Source organism: Schistocerca cancellata, chromosome 2, assembly GCF_023864275.1.
Source record: "Schistocerca cancellata isolate TAMUIC-IGC-003103 chromosome 2, iqSchCanc2.1, whole genome shotgun sequence".
Taxonomy (NCBI): Eukaryota; Metazoa; Arthropoda; class Insecta; order Orthoptera; family Acrididae; genus Schistocerca; species Schistocerca cancellata.
In genome coordinates this window covers 79,012,266-79,035,992 of record NC_064627.1, presented here as the reverse complement: position 1 = coordinate 79,035,992, position 23,727 = coordinate 79,012,266, and the positions used below count along the sequence as shown (strand labels likewise).

At 43.3% G+C, this 23,727-nt stretch overlaps 1 protein-coding gene across 1 annotated transcript in view; it reads left to right on the top strand.

The window, feature by feature from the left end:
• Positions 1 to 23,727, top strand: part of LOC126151010 (uncharacterized) — a 237,291-nt gene that overhangs the window by 190,883 nt on the left and 22,681 nt on the right. The gene's annotated exons all lie outside the window — the stretch shown is intronic.

The following is a 23,727-nucleotide window of genomic DNA, read 5'->3' as shown; positions in this document are numbered from 1 at the left end:
ATTCCATTATCCTCGTTATGCTTTTGTTGAAGTTCATCTTATATCCTACTTTCAAGACACTGTCCATTCCGTTCAACTGCTCTTCCAAGTCCTTTGCTGTCTCTGACAGAATTACAATGTCATCGGCGAACCTCAAAGTTTTTATTTCTTCTCAATGGGTTTTAATACCTACTCCGAATTTTTCTTTTGTTTCCTTCACTGCTTGCTCAATATACAGATTGAATAACATCGGGGAGAGGCTACAACCCTGTCTCATTCCCTTCTCAACCACTGCTTCCCTTTCATGCTCCTCAACTCTTATAACTGCCATTTGGTTTCCATACAAATTGTAAATAGCCTTTCGCTCCCTATATTTTACCCCTGCCACCTTGAGAATTTGAAATCAATAATATTGAGAACATGGAAAATAACACTGCAATCTTGCTAGACGTTTATCACTTTGGCCTTAGAAGGGATAAAGGTACCGAACAGAAAATTCTGAAGCTACGCTTGATAATGGATGCAAGACCTAGGAAAATAGAAATCATCGACCAAAAAACTGACTGAAAATGTGAAATGTGGCAAGATGTTCGAAATTATTACGAAAATCTATCTAATATACAAGGAAAGGCGATCAGCTCGGCTTTCGGAAAAGTAGAGGCAACACAGAGTCAGTTCTGATGTTGATCTGAATGACTGAAGGAAGACTTAAGAACAATCAAGACTTGTTCATAGAAATGATCGACTAATAAGCTCACTGAAAACGTGAAATGTTGGAAGATTTTCAAAATTATCAGGAAAATATGTGTAACATACAAGGAAATGCGAGTAAAATACAATGTGTACGAGGAGCGAGGGAGAAATATGAATTGAAATCGAAGAGCGAAGTGTTGGAGCCGCACGGGTACGCGTGCGTGTAACGCGACTGCTTCTAGGACGGGGAGGTACGCCACTCTCCGATCGATTACGCCCGGTGGTTTAAGGACGGGGGTCGGCCTGCCACCCAACCTGTATGAGGTTTTCAGGTGCTTTCCCACATCTCACGAGGAGAATACCGGGTTGGTTCCCGTCGTATAGGCCGCCGCACAGCAGCCGTCAATTCGGCGCGGCGTGCTACAACACGCGCGGCACACAGCGAGTACCGCTGGCGCCGCACACGATTTCAACAACTGGCGCCAGTGAAACGCGTCGTCGCGGGGTTAGCGGCAGCGTACACGCCGCTATCGATACGGATTACCCCGGCGGCGCTGCCCTTGCCACCAGAGTGAGCAACCGTATAAGGGCGCCATCTACCAACACTCTGATTGGACGAAGTTGCGGTTTTAAGCGAGCTCCCTGAGCACGTTTAACGAGTTCAATCTTCGCCGATGACTGTGTTACTACCCGGCTACTGGATTCACGACGACCGAACCGTACTGTGGCCTCCCTGTCTGGAAACTTGTGTCGCGTCGGTATCGACTGGTTGGCAGTGGTTTGGACTTGTATTCTCTACTAGTGACTCTGATTTCTCCTTGGCACTACAGCCAGCGAAGTGTTGTGAAGTCGAACTTAAGTTTTGTTTTGAGTGACAGAAATTCAAATAAATTTGGTTATCACGGAATATTTGTTGTGTTATAGTGCGGACATAACAGTTCCCATGTTCCACCTAGACACACTCTGTCCCAACATTTAGAACTCTTTCTCACACTTGCATCAAAATTTGCTCTGTACACAGCAGGTTGGGTTCATTGCTTCTGTCTTCGGCAATGAATAGGAGACTGATGACTATAGCTGTTTGGTTTCCTTAAACAGTTAATGAGAACAGCCAAAACAAAGTGTTCGAATTAAAAAGGTTGTAGTCCTTCGCCAATACTGTCATTTTATACATCGAAGAACAATGGTGGAAATAAAAGTACAGGAGTGGGATTGAAAGGGTGAAATGATTTCGATCAAGATTTGTTGATGACATTACTACCTGCAGTGAAACTAAGGAAGAATTACAGAACCATTTGATAATTGGTCAGTCCAATGAGAACACGTTGAGGAACGAGAGTAAGGTAAAGAAAGACGAAAATAATGATGAATAGCAGAAAGAAGATAGCCAGGATGCTACCACGAAAATAGGAGACTACGGACTAGACGGAGACAAGTAGTTCTGCTACCTTGGAAGCAAAATTATACAAAGTAGATGAAGCAAGAAGGACTTAAAAAGGGAAGTATCACGGGCGAGGAGGGCACTCATGGCCAAAAGAAGTCTATTACTATCAAATATCGGCCTTAATTTGAGAATTAAATTTCGGACAAAGTATGCCAGGAATTCAGATTTGAAGGAAGTGAATCATGGGCTGTGGTGGAGCAGAGAAAGAAGATAATTGAAGAGCCTGAGATGATCTCCTATAGAAGGATGTTGAAAACTCGTTCGACTGACAAGATAAGAAATGATGCTTTTTGCAGAACTGGCTAGGAGGGGAACATGTGAAAAACATAGAAAAGGATACCAGACAGCGTGAGAAGACATCAGGGTAAAGCTTCCATGGTATTTGAAGGACTTGTAGACGATAAAAACTCTGGGGGAAGGCAGAGACTGGGACAAATCCAGAAAATACTTGGGGAGGTTGGGTGCAAGCGGTGCCCTGAAATGAAGAGCCTGACACAGGAGAAGAATTCGTGTGGGAAGTCATCAGATTTGACAGAATACAGATGTAAAAGATAGCGATATGGTTTTACTTATTTTTCTCCGGCTTGCTTCTTAATATTATTTGCTCTACCTACAGAAATTTACGTCAGTACACGTTACACTTCCATCAGGCCACAAGACGTTTACATCAGTTCCCAATAAACTTACAACAGATTCGGATACATTTTCAAAACTTGACCACGAAATGAAATTCATTTTTGTCCTTTTCTTTGCCTTGTTGTACCTATCTGTGCCCTTCCATCACAGCAGAGGCTGAGGTGGCCAACCAGGTCAGACCGCCTGTCTCATTAACTCTTCTGCAAAAATATAACAATGTTACTACGGCGTCTCTGGAGGACAGATAGTGGTGTCACTACGCATTACCAGTATAACCAAGCCAAAGTGTGGTCGAAGTGGTGCCACTGATGCAAGGGACTCGACGTGCGGACGACGGAAGGCCCTCAAGTTCCCGAAACCAAATTCATTCAACTATGTCCTGCCCTTCCGTTCTAGAAAACAACTGAGTGTGCAAACATATAAGTAGTTATGCCACACTGATGCGGAAAATATTTGTGTAGTGTAATCGTTTACGCTCGGTCATAGGTAAAGCGGATGGTACACGTCTGTTCACTGATAGAATACTAGGGAACTTCAATTAGTCGTTGTGACATGGTTTCATATTCTTCGTGCAACCCATTCTAGAATTCTACTCGAGTGTGTAGCACCTGTACCAAACAGGACTAAGAGGTTTGTTGAACAGACAAGGTGCATCACAGCGTGTTGGGCTCTCACTATCCTTTACAAAACGGTTCAAATGGCTCTGAGCACTATGGGACTCAACTGCTGAGGTCATAAGTCCCCTAGAACTTAGAACTACTTAAACCTAACTAACCTAAGGACATCACACAACACCCAGCCATCACGAGGCAGAGAAAATCCCTGACCCCGCCGGGAATCGAACCCGGGAACCCGGGCGTGGGAAGCGAGAACACTACCGCACGACCACGAGATGCGGGCATATCCTTTACACCTTCTGTCCACCTACCTGGAGAGGCTTTAGGTTGTCTGCCCCTTCACTCTGCGATGGTGCATACTGGTTTAACCGACAAAAGCATCGTTTCCGACATTCCGCCTAAATACCTTGGACGCAAACGCCACATAACTCAAGTCCAAGGGCAGTAGGTGAAAGTTAGTTAAATTGTCGAGTACTTGGGATTCTTTAATAACTACATTGAAAAAATGTCTTAAATTTCTTTGATTTGGTTTATTGACTTTAAAAAAAGGAAAATCGCTATCAAATACGTACTTAATATCCCAAAATTAATTATGCAATGTTACTGACTGTTTGCATGAAAAGTTTACACCCGAAAGCAGCTAGAAGATATTTAATCCGTCTCGATATTTTAAGGGTTCTGAACAGTCATTGACCGTCGACTACTTGTGAGTTAACGCATCAGTTGTTCTGTAGGCTTCTTGTAAAGAAGTGCTAGCCATAATTTCTTGTCCTCTGCTCGAAACACGCCACACGGAGTTTATGGACGACACGAAATATTCACACGTGAATATCCCTTAAATAAACCACTCGCAAGGCTCAGACATTCACAAAACACTCAGTACTAGTCGCTCTTCGTCAACGAAACGAGAACAGTCAAAAGTGGGAATCTCTTCATTTTGTTACAAATCTAGTCTTCGCGGTTTAATACAGTTTTTACCGGAAGACGTCCGCAAGTGACTGTATCGACACATAGATCTGAGGCACAAAGCCCCACTCAAACGTGCGAAAAATGCTGAATTCCTATTAGCTAGAATGTTACGCAGCCTATCAGATCGAGTTCTTCTATACTCGAGGTATTTCTGTCAGCCATTCAGGTTACCAATTTAGACCATAAATCACATAATTCCGAAACTAAATAAAATTTAATGAAAGCAAAATACGATTCCTTTCCACAAAATAAATTAATAATAAATTTAATGTTCCAAGCCCGTTCTGGCTACCTTATCAACATCAAGCTCACTTGGGCTTACGTCACAAATTCCCCTAATGCACAACTTTCTTACATATATATTTACATAGTTTTAATAAAATATTACATTCTCACTCTACGTATGCTCTCCATTCACTCTCACAGTCTCTTCAAAACACTGAAACTACCAAAACAGAAAAAAATAATAATTTTCCAGAGTACTTTTAATTACGACAGACAACGATGGTAATGAAACTAAGAAAGCACCAGAAAATTAAATTATATGAACCTATCCTCTTGGCTGCAGTTTCAATTCATACTATATATGAACATGTTACAGCCCTGACTCAATTTCACAATGCCAGCACAGTTATTATGTCTTTTTGGTAAAAATTTATATCTCTCAAAGTATTGGAGTATGGTTGTGTTATCCATAGAATTTGGTATACAAAATGTCATAAAGAACGATTAATATTCTATAGTACTTCGTCAGTTTCATAGAGAGTACCTGTCACGTATTTCACGCAGCATTAGGCAAATACACGGCTCACTCGGCCCAGTAGAGAGCGTCAGCTGTGCCGCCGTGAGAACCAACACCTGCTCTGCTCCCGGTTCCACAGCAAGCTGCGCTATCATTGCAAGCTCACAACTCTTAATAACTTGCTACGTTACAACGGGCAGCACGAATGGTCACATGCTAATTTTACCCGCGGGACGATGTCACAGAGATTCAGAAAAAAACTGGCACACGCTTAAAGATAGACACAAACCAGAAAGCCTATTTACAGAGTTTAAGTATCGGCTGTAAATGGTGACTCGAGGAGTATCCAAGAAATTCCTATGTATCACTCCCATAGGAACCGGGCGACTGCTTTGATTACAGCGCGCACAGACGTGTTCAGACGGGTATTCGTCCCGCATTTCAGACGCAAATGGAACAGAAAAAGCCCCAATATTTCGTACAACGGAAAGTACCCTCTTTCATGGACTTCAAAGTGGGCTCGAGAGTGCTGACGTAGATATAGACGAAGATGCAGCTATTTCTTTGTGGGTTGTATTACATCCACTGATCATCCTTAAGGTGCCTCTACACAGGAAGTGAAAATTTACGTGGACTCGAAGCGCAGTGAGTTTAGGTACTGAACGCAATTTCACTTTGTGGCTCATTCGTGTCCGTGAATAATATGTGTAGTGCTGTGCAGTTTTTTCATTGTGCTACGTAACGATGTCAACTAAGAAAGTGCTATTCCAAAGCACAGAATTTAAAGGAAAAGAAAAAGATGTCATAGTTTCGGGTAAAACATATTACAATAATGTGTAGGTGAGGGTACTCCGGTGATTACCTCTTATGTTCAAAAACATAGTGAGTGAACATAAAATTCTCCCGCTTTGTTATTCAATAAATGTCTGAACAGGTGTCTAGAGATCACGTCGAAATGAAAACTTTGTGTAGGATGAATCTTGATGGTAGAAAAGTTGAAAAACGAATATAGACACGCATGATGGTATATAAATATAGCTGCCGAAGTGTAAAGGAAGTTGTACGTAAAATGTATTCTTCCTCAGAAAACTTTCGGAACATGGAATATGAAGATTATTGTTCGTGTTAAAAATTTCTGGAACCTCCTATAAAATGACTTTCCTTCTTGGGACCGTGCAGGTGTCCAAGTGCATTCTACTATGAGTCTTTACACTGATGAAAAAAAAATCGCAACACCAAAAAATACTTAACGTAGACTAATGAAACTTGGGAAATACATTTTTCTAGATAAAATATTTAAGGGATTAACATTGCAAGAAATAGAAGATAAGCCATTTCAAATGTTAAATGTTGGTACATTAATAAACCCTTATAACCACCCGAATGCTGAATGCAAGCATGCAGTTGTGCACGCATTGTGTTGTATAGGTGCAGGATGTCAGTTTGTGGGATGGACTTCCATGCCTATTGGATTTGGTATGTCAGTACAGCGACGATTAATGCTGTTTGTGGATGACGCTATAGTTATCGTCCGATGATGTCCCATATCTGCACGACTGGAGACAGGTATGGCGACTTGCGTACATAGCTCCGCGTACTCAGCGCGTACACAATTTTCCCGCTAGAGCGCGCCCCGCTAAGCACAACAGCGCAGGCACAGCGCTCGTCCGTCTCCGCACTACGAGATGGCACTGCCTTAGAGACGGACCAAATTCTGCTTCCGCCGATCCGAGTATTAATATGTAACGCAGCCAATGAGATTGCTGCTAACGTAGAACCTTTCCTCCTCGCGGATCACACTCGCATAGTGATACATGAATGCACGAGGTATTATAACGAGTGTACAGACCTCCGATTAGTCAGTCTGCATTTGTCTGTACCAGTCTGTATGAGTTCTACATTTGTCTGTACCAGTCTGTAGTCAAGTTTCAGTCTGCGCCTAATAAGATTACCATATTCCTGTACACACTCATGAAGATAAATGTATAGACACTTTTGTCAAGTATCAGAGGTGTATGTGAGAATAAGATTAACGTACCAATACCAAAGGAACTTCTGATTGTCAATTGTAAACAGCATCCAGAACCAAATGGTTGTTATTATTTTAGTAAATATGTGTGAAAATTAATCAAGTTCTGTTTAAAGTTGGTCACCGTCAATCTGCTACTCTAAGCGTGCAAGTGGCATTTCTATCGTCTGACCTAACGGCAGAAGATAAACACGCCACGATAAGACCACGAGACATATTGCTGACACTCGCCTACTTCGTTAGAGCGACAAGTCAAATAATCTGATGGTGTGTGTACCGAAGGTCTTGCAGTACGCACACCACAGTGATCTACCACACCAAGGCAATATGTCGATTCTCTGTAGAGCATGTTTGGTTGCAACAGCGATATATGAGCGAGCGTAATCCTGTTGGAAAACACCCCTGGATGCCGTTTATGAATGATAGCACAACAGATTGAATCACCAGATTGACGTACAAATTTACAGTCAAGACGCAAGGAGTAGGTAGGACAGTGCTTTTGGTGTAGGACGCAACCTCATTCCAGACCGTAACTCTACATGTAGGTCCAGCATGTCCAGCACGCTAACAGGTTGATTGCAGACCCTCCACTGGCCTTCTCGTAATCAATACACAGCCTTCAATGGCACCGAGGTAGAACCAGCTGTTATCAGAAAACAGCACAGGCCTCCATTCTGCCTACCAGTGAGCTTTCGCTTGACGCCTCTTAAGGTGGATATAGCAGTGGAGCTAGTGGAATGCAGATATAGGACGTCTTGCTTGGAGCTGTCGTTGGAGTAACCGATTTGTAACTGTCCTTTGTGTCACCATGGTGCCAACAGCTGCTGCAGACGCAGTAGGATGCACCAGAGCCATACGCCGAACACGATGGTCTTCCCTCCTGGTAGAGCCACGTCTTGAGGCCGGTCTTCTTGCGGCCGTAGATTCTCGTGACCACCGCTGCCAGCAGTCATTTACAGTGGCTGCATTCCTGCCAAGTGTTTCTGCAGTATCGCAGAAGGAACATCCAACGTCTCGTAGCCCTATTACAAGACCTCTTTCAGACTCACTGAGGTGTCCACAACAGCGTCTTTGTCGTCTTAAAGGCATTCTTGACTACACCAACATTCACGACCGTTACAGCGTGTATTTAGAACAAAGCTGACTTTTCATCCTCATAATGGCGTTACGATCGCCACTCTTATGCAACTGGCACGAAGTTTAAAGAGACATCATTTCTCAAACGTACAAACAGACCTACCAACTTAAGGTTATCTCACAACTCCTTCTTAGTGTTGCGATTCTCTATGTCAGTTTAATTAAACTGCCGGTGTTCCGACTGCTATAGTATCGGCTGCATATATTTCAGGACGCTGAAACATCGTAGGTATGAAACTTCCTGGCAGATTAAAGCTGTGTGTCGGACCGAGACTCGAACTTCGGACCTTTTTCTGTCGTGGGGAAATGCTCAACCGACTGAGCTACGCAAACACGGCTCACGACCCGCTCCCATAGAGTCATTTCCCCCTTGTCTCCTACATTCCATAACGCTTTTCACTTGGCAACAGGAAGTGGAGCTACTATTTTTTCAGCGTATTCCGCAAACGCACCGATTAATGAAAATATCTATGGTGTTTCAGTGTCCTGCAATGTAAAGAGGATGCACTGTAGCACTTGGAATACTGCCAGTTTAATTACAACAACCCAGTAGACCTACGTCTACACTCTGGAGGATGGTACGAGATTTGACGCTGTCACTCCCCTCCACCTTTCATGCTGTAGCCGCTAAGGTTGCGCAGGAAACATCGACTATTTATGCGTCTGCGTGTGAGCTCGAATCTGTCTCGTTTCGTGAGATATACGCACAAAGAAGCAATGTATTTTTTTATTTTTAGAGGAAAGTATAATCTCAGAATTTTAACAGTAAACCGCGTCATGATACACAATGCTTGTATTGTGTTCCATGAGCACTTTTACCTAAATTATCTGTGACGAAAATCGCGGCTAATCTTTGAATGTTCTCTATTTTAGTGATCAGACGTACCTGGTAAGGGACGCAGACAAGAGGAGGAACTTTGAACTGGCTGTAGAAACATGGTTCTGTAAAAGTCCTCCTCCTCGACACCATAACAGTTCCTTAGGATTCCTCCAGTGAGTCTCAGTCTGGCTGGTAGCTTCTCCATAATCAGTTTTATATAGACAGTCTACATTAAACAGTTTCTCACTCTCACTCCCTTGTTTTCTTTGGTGGGGGCGGGGGTGGGGGGACGGTGGGGAGGATGGTTGACATCACTGTTCTCACTGGTTTTATGGTGATAACCTTCAATTCCTCTCCTATCCAGCTCCTTCCTCTCAGAATAGCAATTACAACCTACATCCTCAATTATTTGCTGGTGCACCCTCAATAATTTTTTGGATGTATTCCAATCTGTCTCTTCCTCTACAGCTTTTATCCTCTGCAGCTCCCTTTGGTACCATGGATGTTATTCTCTGATATCTAACAGATGTCCTATATTCCTGTCCTTTCTTTTCATTGTGTCCCGTATGTTCTTTTTCTCGCCGATTCCTTATGTTGTCAACTTGTCAACCCTCCTAATTTTCAACATACTTCTGTAGCACCACTTCTCAAAGGCTTACATTCTCCTCTGTTCCGATTTTCCCACAGTCTATGAGTCGCTGCCCTACAATGCCGTGCTCCAAACGTACATTCTCAGAAATTTATTCCTCAACTTAAGATTGATACTAGTAGACTTCTCTTTCACAGGATTGCCCTTTCTGACAGTGCTAGTTTGCTTGTTATGTACTACTTGCTACATCCGTCCTGGGTTATTGTGCTACCTAGGTAGCAGAGTTCCTCAACATTGTCTACTTCGTGATCCTCAATTCTGATTTTAACTTCTCGTTGTTCTCATTTCTGCTACTTCTCATTACTTTCGTCTTTCTTCGATTTACTCTCAGTATTCTGTACTCATTAGAACAGTCAGTCCATTCAGCACATCCTGCAGTTCTTCTTCATTTTCACTGAGGATGGCAATGTCGTCAGCGAATCTTGTCATTGATATCCTTTGTCCCTGAATTTTAATCCCACTCTTAAATGTTTCCTTCATTTGCGTCATTTCTTATTCGATGTATAGATTGAACTCCCTTGTCACACACCCTTTCCAATCCGAGAAGTTCGTTCTTTGTCTCCTAGGCTTATTATTCATTCTTGGTTCATGTAAATATTTGGTATTACCCGGCTTTTCCAATAGCTTACACCTATCTTACACCTATTTTTCTCAGGATTTCGAACCTCTTGTACCACTCTACCTTGTCGAACGTTTTCCCCAGGTCGAAAAACCCCTTAGATGTTTCTCGATTTTCCTTCGGTCTTGTGTCCATATTGGGAACTTTCTTTCTCATGCCTTTACCTTTCCTGATCATCGTCGAACGGGTACCCAACTTTCCTTTCCATTCTGCTCTGTATTATTCTTGTCGTCAATCTGGATGCATGAAGTGTTAAGATAATTGTGCGATAATTCTAGCACTCGTCAGCAGCCGGCCGGTGTGGCCGTGCGGTTCTAGGCGCTTCAGTCTGGAACCGCGTGACTGCTACGGTCGCAGGTTCGAATCCTGCCTGGGGCATGGATGTGTGTGGTGTCATTAGGTTAGTTATGTTTAAGTAGTTCTAAGTTCTAGGGGACTGATGACCTCAGATGTTAAGTCCCGTAGTGCTCAGAGCCATTTGAACCAACTCGTCAGCTCTTGAAATCCTCGGGAATGTGTGGACAATGGTTTCTCGCAATGCCTGATGGTACGTTGCCAGTCTCAAACATTCTAAATGCCAACGTGTGTAGCCGTTTTCCTCCTCCCCCAATGATTTTAGAAATTCCGATGATATGTTGTCGATGCCTTCTGCCTTATTTGATTTTAAGTTGTCGAAAGTTCTTTTCAATCCTGATTCTATTACTGGATCCCCTATCTCTTCCCTTTCGGCTCCTGTTTCTTCTTCTATCACCTCATCAGACGAGTCTTTCCCTACTAGAGGCCTTCAGTGCCCTCTTTCCACCTGTATGCTCTCTCTTCTGAATTTAACAGTGACATTCCCACTGCGCTCTAAAAGTAACCACCCTTGATTTTAATTTCACCGAAGCTTCTTTTTCTATGTGGTGAGTACGTTCTTCCAACAATCATTTCTATTTCAACTTCATATTTTCATGCAGCCATTTCGACTTACTTTCCCCGCACCTCCAGTTTTTTGTTTCTATGTGATTTGTATTTCCATATTCCTCAATTTCCCTGAACATTTTTGTACTTCCTTATTTCGTCGATCAACTAAAATGTTTCTTCTCTTTCCTATGGTTTCTTCTCAGTTACCTTCCATGTAACTGCTGTTTTCTTTCCAACTTCTGTAACATGCTCATTTTAGTGATGTCCATTCCTCATCAACTGAACTGCTACTGAGCTGTTCATTATCGCATTACCTATAGAGTCAGGGTACTTCAAGAGCATCTCTTCATTCCTTAGTACTACTCCTTGCCCTTAGCATACGCTTCTTCATTACTAAGACTATTACTGAAACTTTATCTGCTCCTGGATAAGCCTTGCACTCCACTATTTGATTCTAAATCTCTGCCTGACCATTATGTAATATGACTGCAATCTACTTGAACAGAGTATTGTATTCGCTATTTCTAACTGTTATTTGTTACAGAAATCAGTTAGCCTTTCTCCTCGCTCGTTCCTACTATCTAGACCATATTCTCCTGTAACGCTTTCTTCTGATCCCTCCCGTACAACCACATTCCAGTCCGCTATGGCTTTATCTCCTTTCGAATACTGCATTATCCTTTCAATATCCTCACTTACTCCCAGTTATTTAATGACTGTGATTCTTTGGCAATCGTCAGTCAGGCAGTAATGAATTTATCCAGATAGTTATGAGCAGTACGTTATTTTTATTTATGATGAGGGTAAACTGCCAAACCGTGCAAAAAAAAGAAGTGTAGTTCACGACATACAAATTGCCAGACTTCATTCATTCAGTGTTGAGGATGAGAGCGCTTTGTAACTTGCAACAAAGATTACGCATAGTTCTAAACCTTTACAAAACATTTGCTATCTGACAACTCCCTCACCGTACCCCTCCCCCCCCCCCCCCAAACACACATACACACAAAATAATGAGAGGAAAATGTTTATCGCTTACTTCATCTCCACTGTTTATGAAGTGAAACGGCCGCATCAGGCATGGTGTTTCAATTTATTATTTATTATTTTATTATTTATAACTCTATTCCTCTGACATTTTGCAGACATTATTTACATATACTAATGCACAGTATCCGCAAAATTATATCACTGTACGACACATATTTCAGGATATATACGTGATAAACACTGTCGGAGGATAAAAGTATGACATGCACAGAAGCAAAATCTTTTGCAGTATCACACGAAAATGACCCAAAGACCGAAATTGCGCCGACCGCGGTGGCCACACGGTTTAGGCGCTGCAGTCCGGAACCGCGATACTGCTACGGTCGCAGGTTCGAATCCTGCCTCGGGCATGGATGTGTGTGATGTCCTTAGGTTAGTTAGGTTTAAGTAGTTCTCAGTTCTAGGGGACTGATGACCTCAGATGTTAAGTCCCATAGTGCTCAGAGCCATTTGAACCATTTTTTGAACCGAAATTGCAATTTCATGGAAATGAAAGAGCAGGACGAAATTCGCAGTGGAAATAAGTGTACAAATATGTGACAGACTCGTTAGATGTGTGTGAAATATATTTGACAGTCGAGTACATATATGAATCTGTGGGTAAAACGATCCTCCTAAACGTCTGGTTCGATTTTAACCAAACTTGGTACAATGTTACTACTATACGAAAAGGAATTCTTGGGGACAACAAATAGAAACCTTCGAATGGCATGGAGGTGATGAATGGTGAAGGATGGGGTAGGAGGATGTTGACAGAGGGAAGGAGGTGTCAAGTAGAAAAAGGGGGATGAGGAGATGGACAGAGAGTGCGGAGAGAAACAGAGAGAGGGGTTAAGGTGAGATGGGCAGAGAAGGAATAGGTGTGGACAGGAAGTGGGGAGGTGATGAATGGAGAAGATGGGAGTAGGAATGAACAAACAGACGGGCAAGAGGAAAAGGACAGAGGGAAAGGGAATGAGGACAACAGAAAGTCGGGGAAGGAAGAGGTGGACTAATGGGGGGAGTTATATAAATACATACCTCGACAACGCTTGGTAACCAACTACTGCTAAATAAAAGGATTCGGGATTCAAACACTACGTAGAAATCCGGACAGGAAACAGTGTATTTAAATACGATAAAGTCAAATCGTGAAATCGTGTCCAATGTGCGAAAATAGTTTAAGAACGAATTGGAAAATGGAGTACCTGTCTTACTAGTTTCCAAACGAGTCGTGCGAAAAGCAGCTTCTGAACCTTGAATGACGGTGTACAGTGTAAGCAAGGAAAAATTTGGGAAGAAAAGTTTTGGAACTAAAACCTGACGCCTCAGTAAATCCACTGGACAAAAAATTTCAATCCTTCCCCAGAACATGTGATTCAGTTGTTGTCATAGACAGCATCCTATGTCAGACAAGCATAGCACACACAGTTGTTGTTGTAGAAAAATGCATATTACATTTGTTAAAGGACATCGTATTCGCCGGTGACTGTAGAAATTGTTTATTTCACAGTTGTAATTTCGGTCCTCGTGCCATTTTCATGTGGTACTGCAAATGATTTTGCTTCAGCAGATGTCACACTTTAAAATCTTCCGCTATGTATACATATCATCATCAAAAATAGGCCCTTTCGCTGTCGAAAGATTTCAAAATATGACGTGTACTGAAGCAAAACCTTTTGCAGTATCACTTGAAAATGGCCTAAAGGCCGAAATTGCGAATGTGAAATCAATAATTTCTACAGTCAACGGCGAATATAATGTTCTTTAAAAAATTCTACATGACTCTAAACCCCAATTGTCAGGCGTTAATCGTATTTCAGGTAAGAATAACAAGTACAGTTGTTGTCATAGAAAGTATCCTACTGCAGATAAATTTCTTGTTATACCGCGTAAATCTGAGCTTTTTGACAGCAGTAAGTCGTCTTAGTGACTCGCTCTTGAGAATCTCGCTTTCCGACAACAGGTTACTTCAACCGTAAAATGCTGAAGTCAGCAAATGTAGCTGCAAGGCAATGCAGATTGTTGTGAGAACTGAAGTCCGAGGGTTATTTTTTTTTTTAAGTGATCCGATTTGTTGCGAAACGAAAACTGCAGTGAGAGTACGACGAATCTTTGGGCCTATGTGTTACACAGTGTCTGTAATATGACCGCCGATCGCGATGTTCAGTTCTGAGCGCGCAGTTAGCACGTGAAGATGCCTAGAACGATAGGGTCTCTCGTCAGGTGTGAAGTGCGTGCGTGACGTCACTCGATTTCTTCATGCTGAAGGGTTCCACCTGATTACTTGTAGCCCACATAGTGAAACTAACACGTTTGACAGATAAGCAGAAACGTCGAAGCAGGAGGTACAGGCATTCAAGGTTCTGACGATGAGTGAAGGAAATGAGCGTCAACCGATGATTGTATTCAGCGAGTGGATCAGGCGATTCGAGAAAGTCATCTGCGAAGGGCAATTCGGAACAAGCGAAGGGGAATATTATCAGGCGTTTTCCTTCTTCATGACAATGCTCGGGCGCACACTGCAGAAGCAACGAAAATTCTCCTGCAGCGCTTGCGACGGGAAGTGTTTCGTCAGCCACCATACAGCCCGGACTAGTCTCCCTCACATTTTCATCTCTACGCTCGCATGAATCGCTGGTTACGGGGGCAGCATAGGGAAACTGGTAGAAAGCATTGGCGTCTGCCTCTTATGACGAGGGTATTGAAAAGTTGGTACATCAATACGACAAATGTCTAAGCCGGAGTGGCGACTATGTAGAGAAACAGCGGGAAGGTGGAGTTAAATGTTAGAAATAAAACATTTTTTTTTATTTCACTGTGGTTTCCATTCACTACCATTCGGGGATCTTGAAAAGAAAATGGCCCTCTTTTATTACTTTGGGGCATGTGATTTGGATTTTCTCTGATATATGTCACACTACGAGGATGCGGTATTTAAACCTTCCACTGAAGTAAGCGATTTTGTAGTGGGACTTGCCGTGTAGCCGTGAGGACAGCAGTACTTTTTTTTCTTTTGTTCTCACATCAGCGCAGCGACTCTGTGAGCTATTGCACTATGTGCTGGCCGCGCGTTTAATCATTGTAACCACTTCAAAAAGCGTTATTTAATTATATTTGGTTGTGTGAGTATTGTGGAGTGAGTGAGAGAGTGTATGGATAACGTATGTAAAGTGCGGATATTTTACTTTGTTAGGAACTATGTACAACGTAGTGACGTACGTGACGAATGTTCAGTGTGCATGCTTTTGTATAAAAGCAACCAGAAGCAGTTTAGGTGTTAAATCAATGAGCATTCATTTGTGGGGATAATTCGGATTGTGTTTCATTTAAATTAAATTTGGTTTCGTAAATCGAGAGTTTCTTCTATATATTGCTTTCTGTAATTTGTCAGACATTTAAGGAATTATCACTATTATTTGAGAGATGGAGTAGTGCTTTGTGCTACAGTCCTGTGTCTCTAGGAGACATTCGGGAACTGTTTCACTGTGCAGGTCAATGTGGAACCAAGCCACAAATATTTTTGTTAAGATGAAGAAAATCTTGCGTTCTGACCGTTCTTTTGTGGGAGTTGTGGAGCGACTACAGTTTTGAATATTGATGTGGAAGTCTGAAAATTTTAAGTTACTTATATTGGAAGTAATTTTGGATGTGAACTTTCTTGTTGTACTTAAAACTGAGCATGGCGTGTTTAGTGAACATAGCAGTGAATAGCTGTGGATCAGTGACTGTACAGAACATCAAAATCATTCGGATCAGAGTGGTGAACTTCCGGATGCTTTTGTGCAATAAATTTGTAGTAAAAACAAAAAAATGGCTCTGAGCACTATGGGACTCAACTGCTGTGGTCATAAGTCCCCTAGAACTTAGAACTACTTAAACCTAACTGACCTAAGGACAGCACACAACACCCAGCCATCACGAGGCAGAGAAAATCCCTGACCCCGCCGGGAATCGAACCCGGGAACCCGGGCGTGGGAAGCGAGAACGCTACCACACGACCACGAGATGCGGGCTGTAGTAAAAACAGACCTAACTTGTATCGATAATAGATAAGGCAGTAAATACGGACTTGGTAGCCATTTGCTACTTGATTTGGATGTATTAAAGCCTAAGTAAGTGACCTTTAAACCTCTTCACGCAAATTACTCAGTATCCCGCATCCCCGATATTTTTACGAACCTCCACCAGCCCGGATCCATGGGGTGACAAAACGGGGTATCGATTCCTGGCAGCAATTTCAGGGGGCTCCAAATTCATATTCTTGAAGGAAAAAACCTTGTTTTACGAAGCACCTAGCTTTCAGTGCAAGTTCGTCTATCGATTATTCATATTATATTGAAACACATCTCTGTCTGTTTTTAAATGTTTTTGAGCACATTCTAAGTTCATTTCTGAACGAATCATAATTTTTAATGGGTGAATAGCGAACGCGTTGTCACTGCCAGATGAATCCCCTTCTCATGTAGAAATAAAAACATCTTTCCCGCAGACCAATGGGTGGGGGGTGGGGGTCGAAGGGGGGGGGGGGGAAGGGGAAGGTTTATAGGTCTGATAGCTTCTATTAAAAAATGTACATATTTAAATTCCACAGGTCCAAACACGGTGACATGCTATTGAAGAATGCTGTGTGAAGAGACCTGGCACTGCACTTTGGCACACTTACGACCAAATGACATTTCTTACATTTTCTCCAACATTATCAACCTCTTCAGAAAGATGTGCGCTGCAAAATAAACAAACCTTTCAAAAATATATGTTTTTTGATGTCCCATCCCAAATGCTCAAGGGGGGTGGAGAAGCACTAAAGCTTTTGCCCGTTCGGAAATATCGTAGATCCGAGACGCACTTCCAAATACTGGGTTCAAGCATGCCTTATAAGGCCTTTGTTTGGTGAGTATTTACCAGGTGTAGAAGTATAAAACCGGAAATTCGCTATAGATGGTGGTAGCCGTCAGTGTCAATGTAGGGCCCGTGAGGCCGCGTCTGCAGCGCCATCTGCTTCCTGCAACTGCTTCCGACAAATGTCAACACACAGTTACCCAAGATCTGTTTCAAACCTATAAACATATCGAGTTTTGTGCCTACGAACTACGATTGGCGGACAGCATTGGTTTTTCTGTTCTCATTTAAAGAAAACTGCAGCACAATCGCACCGAATGCTCGTCGAAGCTTTCGGCGAACATGCTCTTGGGGAAACGCGGTGTTTCGAGTGGTTAAAAAATTCAAAAGTTCAGAAGTGGCGATTTTTACGTGAGAAACGACAAGCGCTGGAAACCACCACAAAAAGTTCGAAGTCAACGAATTGCAGGCCTTATTGGATGAAGTTGATACTCAGACTGAACAGAAGGCCGTTTCTCTTCGGTTGAAAGCTACGGGAAAGGTGAATGAAAGACAGCAAGCAAATCGTAAGACCACTTGTGAAATACTCCTCGACAGATACAAAAGAAAGTCGTTTCTCTATCGAACAGTGAAAAATGGATATATTTTGAGAATCCTAAGCGTCGTAAATCATGAGTGAATCCAGGCAAACCATCGACATCCACTGCAAGACCAGATTCCTTTGGAAAGGAGACAGTGCTTTGTGTTTGGTGGGATCAGAAGGGTATATCTATTATGAACTGCTAAAACACGGTGAAACTGTTAAAAATGATCGCTAACTTTAGCAAATGATCGACTTAAATCAAGCATTACGTGAAAAACGATCGTAATATGGAAAAAGGCCAGACAAAGTCATATTGCTCCATGATAACGTCCCAGCACTGACTGCAAAACGTGTCAGGGAAACGATCGAGACGTTCAGTTGTGAAATACTAGGGCATGCGGCTTATTCTCCAGACTTGGCTCCGACCGGTTATCATTTACTTGCATCACTGGGACACGTTCTGATGAACAACGCTTCAGTTCGTATGAAAATATACGAAAATGGTTCATTGGCGGTTCGCTTCAAAAGAAGAACTGTTATTTTGGCGTGGCATTCTTAGCCTGCCGGACAGGTGCGATAATTGTATAAATAGCAATGGAGATTGTTTTGAATGAAATATTGTTTTTCAGTTTCGAACAACATACGTGTAATTATAGGAACCAAATTCCAGTTTCATACTTATACACCTAGTAATCGGTGTTTCTCCAACACTGCTTTACAGCTAGTATCTACTACGTCAGGGTGAAAGGGAACAAGGATCAAGAAGCTTACTGAGGTAGATGGACTGAACTGTTAGAGGCACAAAGAACGAACTCGCGCCGACACATGAGTCAGACTAATTTTCCGACCAAATAGCGACGGTTATCTGCCTGTTGTCCTTCCCCGTGCTGCTGCCGGTGGACACGGCGGCACATCACACGTGAAGTCTTACGCTTCGTCCTTACACCCACCGGCTCCATGAAGTCCGTCGCGAACACAGCTTTTCAGCGAGCCGCCTCGCCTGCGCAACAAACGGCGGGCGATGTGGCAGCACTGCGGCACCTCGTGGCAAACAGTACCTCTCGCAGCCGCTCGCCCACCACCACCACCCCCTACAGCGCCTGCTGCGGACTCGGAACACTCCCACGCAGGCGGCTGCGTCTGCGGCGCGCGGCGCTGCGTCGTGTCCTTCGCCCCTGAGTAGGCGGGCAGGCTGTCGGAAACTGCCACCCGTGTTTCATGACGAAATCATCGGCTTCGGCGGAACAGGTCACTCAGTGAGTGCAAAGTGCAATAGCCGCCGCGGTTCGCTGGGACCAGAGTGAATAACCCATACGATGTGAGCCGTGCACCACTTCCCGCCCACCCGCTACAAAAGCGGTGCGCCTGACGTCACTGCGGTAATTTTCGACAAAAGGTACAACAGCGGCTGTTGCGGTATCGAATCAGTTTAAGCTGCAGTTTAACTTTGCTCCGAAATCAATATAGAGGGTGTAACAGGTGGAAGTGCAGATACACTACTGGCCATTAAAATTGCTACACCACGAAGATGATGTTCTACAGACGCGAAATTTAACCAACAGGAAGAAGATGCTGTGATATGCAAATGATTAGCTTTTCAGAGCATTCATACAAGGTTGACGCCAGTGGAGACACCTACAACGTGCTGACATGAGGAAAGTTTCCAACCGCAGTTGACCGGCGTTGCCTGGTAAAACGTTGTTGTGATGCCTCTTGTAAAGAGGAGAAATGCGTACCATCACGTTTCCGACTTTGATAAAGGTCGGGGTGTAGTTTATCGCGACTGCGGTTTATCGTATCGCGACATTGCTGCTCGCTTTGGTCGAGATCCAAAGACTGTTAGCAGAATATGGAATCGGTGGGTTCAGGAGGGTAATACGGAACACTGTGCTGGATCCCTACGGCCTCGTATCACTAGCAGTCGAGATGACAGACAGCTTATCCGCATGGCTGTAACGGATCGTGCAGCCACGTCTCGATCCCTGAGTCAACAGATGGGGACGTTTGCAAGACAACAACCACCTGCGCGAACAGTTCGACAACGTTTGCAGCAGCATGGACTATCAGCTCGGAGACTATGGCTGCGGATACCCTTGACGCTGCATCACATCTTTGAACAGTGGACGTTACATTTCAGATGTGTTACGACCCGTGGCTCTACCCTTCATTCGATCCCTGCGAATCCTAACATTTCAGCACGATAATGCACGACCGCATGTTGCACGTCCTGTACCGGCCTTTCTGGATACAGAAAATGTTCGACTGCTGCCCTGGCCAGCTCATTTTTCACCGATTGAAAACGTCTGGTCAATGGTGGCCGAGCAACTGGCTCGTCACAATACGCCAGTCACTACTCTTGATGAACTGTGGTATTGTGTTGAAGCTGCATTGGCAGCTGTACCTGTACACGGCATCCAACCTCTGTTCGACTCAATGCCAAGGCGTATCAAGGCCGTTATTACGGCCAGAGGTGGTTGTCCTGGTTACTGATTTCTCAGGATCTATGCACTCAAACTGCGTAAAAATGTAATCACAAGTCAGTTCTAGTATAATATATTTGTCCAATGAATACCCATTTTATCATCTGCATTTCTTCTTGGTGTAGTAATTTTAATGGCCAGTAGTGTATTCTTATTGGTGACTGAGGGCGGTTAACTGACCAACATACATCAGTATTTGCATACTAATGTTTTTAGTATGGATAATACCTCCAATACCGCCAAGTACGCATGGCAAGATCAAGCCATTAATGCTTACTGTCCCCTGGGCAGTTGACTATGTGTTGAAGTGCGGATACGCTGATGCTAAATGGTAAGTCTATGCTGGCAGGCAGTTAGGTCCGTGAAGAAATATCAGGCAGTGAATTACTTGACGTTTTTGTGGGAAGACTGTTAGACGCAGAGAAAAAACAACCAACACACAGATATGTCTACGTATTAACGTACCACATATAGCAATATCTGCACTTATATGCATTACACCCTATATAATAGGTAGAGGCCGTTCGCCAAACTAACTAGCATATCGAAATTTTCTTTTCTTTGCTATCAGTTAGTGTAACATCAGTGTGCTTCTCAAAAGTGAAACATAAATTACTAAAACATATTCGAGACAGTAATGGAAATGCTGTGACAATCACCCAAATGCTGCATGACGATCTGATGAAAAATGTCACTGACGGATTGAAAATAACTGATGAACAGTATGTTCCTCCACTCAGAACTTATCACTCTGTAGTGTTTACTGCAAAGTAAGAGGCATCTGTGGGAGCTCTCCAGGTTTCCATGCCACTTGGAGGTAACCAGATCTTAATAACGTATGACATTTGGCAACTTAATAAATGATACACTTCACTTCACTGGAGATAACCCTCTTTATTGGCCAGCAGAACAACGAGATTGATAACTACTGTTGCGTACGATTTTATCGTCCCACAGTACACATCGCGCGTCCGGCAACGGTGTACACTATGATGCTAGCGCCACGGCAGGTAGCAATGTACTGGCACTTGAGAGAATAGCCTTTCCGGCGTTCGTCTTTCGTCACTTTGCTGAAGGATAACGGTGGAGTGACTTGCTCACTGAGGTCGCTATAGCTGAGCTGCGTGTACATGGAATTTTGGTAAAGTTCACCAGTTTCTCCAACGATTATGTGAAGGTTCTCACAAAATAACAAGGTACAGTGAACACTCACTCTGCCCTGAATGGAATTCACATGTGAGAGATCCTTAGAAGAAAAAGAAGAAACAAAAAGAAAAAAAAAAGATGGCCAAACCTGTCAGTTGTACCGTTGTATTGCACCACGAACGATACTTGTGCAGTGCCTTCAGGACGTTGCTAGAGTCAGTTTGTGGTCAGACCGATGTTCTGTGTAGATGCACCTGCATTATATCGAAGCTCAGTGTAGTCGAACGTGGGCAAATTGATGGGACTCATATGGTGTGCAGTTTCTGAACCAAGGCAGCAGAAGTGTTTGGTGTTCCAAGATTCATACCGCATATGTAGATAAACATTCTCGGCCCTAAATGACAACTTGGACGGAAGTGTGTGCTGGGTGAGTGTGAGCCGGAGAAGTTTTCGACGTGTGCAGCAGAGTCAGAGTGATGTGGTGCAGAGATAGAATCAATGCCAGTTGACAGGTAGTGTTGACGGCCTACGCGGAACAGGCCGTCCACGTTCAACAGATGCACAGAATAATCAATAGCTAAGGCTTTTCAGTCAAAATAACCGTGGGCTGAATACGACGTTCCAGGAGGTAACAGAACGTGATGTACCGCTTCAAACTGATATGGCACGATTGAATGCTGTGAATCTTGTCGACGGCCAAGGAGAGTACTTTGTCGCCCACCAAAACAGCAGGGACACCATTAAAGGTGGACTGGAACACATGCAGAGTAGACGTCTCAGGTGCTCGCATTGGGTGGGGAAATTTGGATCTGTTTGTACCCTGATAATCACAGGCAGGTAATATCGAACGTCTCCAACATTGAGTCCCACATGTGGAACAACGTGGTACTGGATGATGTTCTGGGATGAAATAACATTGGACCATCGTACAACTCTCGTGGTTATTGAGGGCACCCTTACAGCTCTATAGTATGGGGACAAGATTCTACAGCCATTAATGGTAGTGTATCGCCAAAATTTTGGTGACAGTTTCATCTTGATCACGTGCTCATCGTGTTGTTCCCGTGAACACGTTCCTACACCAGGCTAGGCTCACCAGAATGGAGTGACCTCTTTGTTCCCCAGACATGCACTCAATCGAATACGTGTGGCATCGATTGAAGCAAACTGTTCTTGGACGTTGACAATGACCACGCTCTCTGGGCGACTTGTGACTGAATAGCTGGTGAAGAGTGAGGCAGTTTGTCGCTGGTCTGTCTCTATGATCTTATCGCTGGTATGCAACGACGGATTAATACCCTCATCTGAGCAAGGCGACATTCCACCAAATGACGTCGCTCAAGTGGGCTGTGACAAACCCCCCTGTGGGAAGAGACGAGTCCGTCGTTATAGATTCTTTTTTTTTTTTCATTTTCGTTTTATATTTTCGTGTTGATGGTCTGGGCACCTTGTATATGAATAGACACGAATGCTTCAGAGCCAGTTTCTGCTTTGTCTGCCACAAATTTGGAAATTTAGGAGTGATGCACCACTTTTTTTGATGTGCGTACATGACACAGCCGTACACTGCGGTACAGACGAGTGAATAGCATATCTGCCCTCTCGGGTGGTTGTCGCTTGATTAAAGCCCTCCTAGTCCCATCGGAGAAATTCGGAGTAGGTATTAAAATCCATGGATAAGAAATAAAAACGTTGAGGTTTGCCGATGACATTGTAATTCTGTCAGAGACAGCAAAGGACCTGGAAGTGCAGTTGAACGGAACGGACAGTGTCTTGAAAGGAGGATATAAGATGAACATCAACAAAAGCAAAACGAGGATAATGGAATGTAGTCGAATTAAGTCGGGTGATGCTGAGGGAATTAGATTAGGAAATGAGACACTTAAAGTAGTAAAGGAGTTTTGCTATTTGGGGAGCAAAATAACTGATGATGGTAGAAGTAGAGAGGATATAAAATGTAGACTGGCAATGGCAAGGAAAGCGTTTCTGAAGAAGAGAAATTTGTTAACATCGAGTATAGATTTAAGTGTCAGGAAGTCATTTCTGAAAGTATTTGTATGGAGTGTAGCCATGTATGGAAGTGAAACATGGACGGTAAATAGTTTGGACAAGAAGAGAATAGAAGCTTTTGAAATGTGGTGCTACAGAAGAATGCTGAAGATTAGATGGGTAGATCACATAACTAATGAGGAAGTATTGAATAGGATTGGGGAGAAGAGAAGTTTGTGGCACAGCTTGACCAGAAGAAGGGATCAGTTATTAGGACACGTTCTGAGGCATCAAGGGATCACCAATTTAGTATTGGAGGGCAGCGTGGAGGGTAAAAATCGTAGGGGGAGACCAAGAGATAAATACGCAAAGCAGATTCAGAAGGATGTAGGTTGTAGTAGGTACTGGGAGATGAAGAAGC